This window comes from Babylonia areolata, chromosome 9 (assembly GCF_041734735.1).
Source record: "Babylonia areolata isolate BAREFJ2019XMU chromosome 9, ASM4173473v1, whole genome shotgun sequence".
In the NCBI taxonomy this organism is placed as follows: Eukaryota; Metazoa; Mollusca; class Gastropoda; order Neogastropoda; family Buccinidae; genus Babylonia; species Babylonia areolata.
The window spans coordinates 42,323,954-42,326,453 of record NC_134884.1 but is presented as its reverse complement, the minus strand read 5'-3'; the positions used below and the strand labels follow the sequence as shown (position 1 = coordinate 42,326,453).

At 45.5% G+C, this 2,500-nt stretch overlaps 1 protein-coding gene across 2 annotated transcripts in view; it reads left to right on the top strand.

Moving 5' to 3' along the window:
- Positions 1 to 2,500, top strand: part of LOC143285474 (ras-related protein Rab-35-like) — a 53,875-nt gene that overhangs the window by 11,310 nt on the left and 40,065 nt on the right. The window contains exon 1 of one of the 2 annotated variants that reach the window (XM_076592785.1): positions 2,447 to 2,500. This exon is cut by the window's right edge and continues 32 nt beyond it. The exons of the other annotated variant lie outside the window; for it this stretch is intronic. The gene's annotated coding sequence lies outside the window, so the exon portion shown is untranslated. Of the gene's footprint in view, positions 1 to 2,446 lie in introns of those variants that run through there. 2 annotated transcript variants of the gene reach the window in all.

Below are 2,500 nucleotides of genomic sequence, written 5' to 3'. Positions count from 1 at the left end.
GCAAAAGGGGGAAGAAGGGTAGATGGGGGAGGGGAAAATAAAAAAAAAGAAAGGGGGGGAGACCAAGAAAAGAGCAGTCACGTATAGCGAGAGACATGTTTTTTATCGTTCAGTGACTGTGGCAGGTGTGAGCGCCATTCAGCCTTGGCACCTTCCCGGTCAAAGTACCCGTGTAGAAAGGGGCGTTCACCTCATTTACCATGGATGCTGAAAGCAGCAACGGTGTTAGCAGAATGTGCCCCGCCACGAGTGAATGGGCCCTGAATCCCATTTCAGCATGGTCCCATTTCTCAAAAAAAAAATCTTGTCAATTTTGTCTTTTGTACAGACATATCCTGCACACGTACACACACACGCACACACACACACACACACATACACACACACACACACACGAATTGCGTGCGAGCGTGTACGGACACACCACACACACACACACACACACACACACGAATTGCGTGCGAGCGTGTACGGACACACCACACACACACACATACACACACACACACACGGCACACACACACACACATACACACACACACACACACACACACACACACACACGGCACACACACACACACACACACACACACACACACACACACACATACACACACACACACACACACACACACACACACACACACACATACGAATTGCGTGCGAGCGTGTACGGACACACACACACACACACACACACACACACACACACACACGGCACACACACACACACACACACACACACACACACACACACGAATTGCGTGCGAGCGTGTACGGACACACCACACACACACACACACACACACACACACACACGAACGCACACACACAAACTTCCAAAAACACACAGAGAAAAGAAAGGAGCAAAAGGGGGAAGAAGGGTAGATGGGGGAGGGGAAAATAAAAAAAAAGAAAGGGGGGGAGACCAAGAAAAGAGCAGTCACGTATAGCGAGAGACATGTTTTTTATCGTTCAGTGACTGTGGCAGGTGTGAGCCCCATTCAGCCTTGGCACCTTCCCGGTCAAAGTACCCGGGTAGAAAGGGGCGTTCACCTCATTTACCATGGAGGCTGAAAGCAGCAACGGTGTTTGCAGAATGTGCCCCGCCACGAGTGAATGGGCCCTGAATCCCATTTCAGCATGGACCCATTTCTCAAAAAAAAAAAAAATCTTGTCAGTGTTGTCTTTTGTACAGACATATCCTGCACACGTACACACACACACACGCACGCACGCACGCACGCACGCACATAAGTTCAAATTTTAATCACCCTTTCACTCCTATTGCAGAATGGAGGATTACTACAAAATAATGTTTTCATGCCCAGAAAAAAACATTTCCAAATACACAACAATGTCACATAAAAGTTGAGAAAACACAAATGTCTGTCCACCCCCAAAATGTCGCTGGGCAACGTTTGCAAATTAGATCATCTTACTTACAGCTAAAGTGACTTTTTTCTTTTGCCTCATTCGAGCATATTATGAAAATTAACAACCACACACACACGCACGCACGTACGCACTCACACAGACACACACACACACACATCTTATCCAAGTGGCGTGAAATTGAAGGTGACACTCCTCCAAAAAGCCACACACAGAGATCTCTGTGGTGTCGTGGTCAAAACTCAATGCTGTTGACAATACAGCGACATACAGCAAAAACAAGCACGCTACTGGCAGGGACTGCTGGAAGAAAACAATTAACATGCTTAACTGGCACAAATTTACATGGTGGACCGAAACGGTGTGCGAAACTGAGTTCACACAGCCCACGAAAGTACGGCCTACTGCATACAGACATACACTGCTTGCTCTTTGCCTGGTTTGTCGATCAGCAATGACAAACATGCAGGGACAGGTGTAAGAAAAGAATGGATATGCTTAATTAAACAGCGCATATTTACTTACATGGTGGACGATTCGAAAATGTAAGCGTAAGCAGGTCACGACAGTAGGGTCCTAAAATATAGACATACACTCCACTCTCATATAAACTAGTCGTCGATCTATATGCGCTAGGCCTGGCCTGTTATTGACACACTGGACGAATGAGTGAACTTGAAAAGAAGAAGAAGAAGAAGAATAGAAAAAAGACAAAACAAAACAAACAAAAAAACGACACTGAGAGAAAGGGGAAAAAAATAGTTGTCAATCGAACAAGGATCTGAGCGTCATGTGCTAATTTCTCATTTATGATGATGCTTTTTTCTTTTTTCTTTTTATTTTTTTTATTGGAACACGTGACACTGTCATACAGACCTGCTGGACGAGGGAGATCGTGTGTTGCATAAAATAATCGTCAGCCAACGACGAGACCATCAACTTAGCAGGCTTCTCGCTGAAAGTAGTGAGACGCATCCGTACTTTTGTAAAGGCCTTCTGCCAGTGTGAAAGGAGGCTTTGAACAAAGAATTTGTTTGCAAACTGCAGCAACGTACGCCTAATTCTTTCGCCTGCTATTCGAGTGTAAACCGAGTCAGAAGAATAG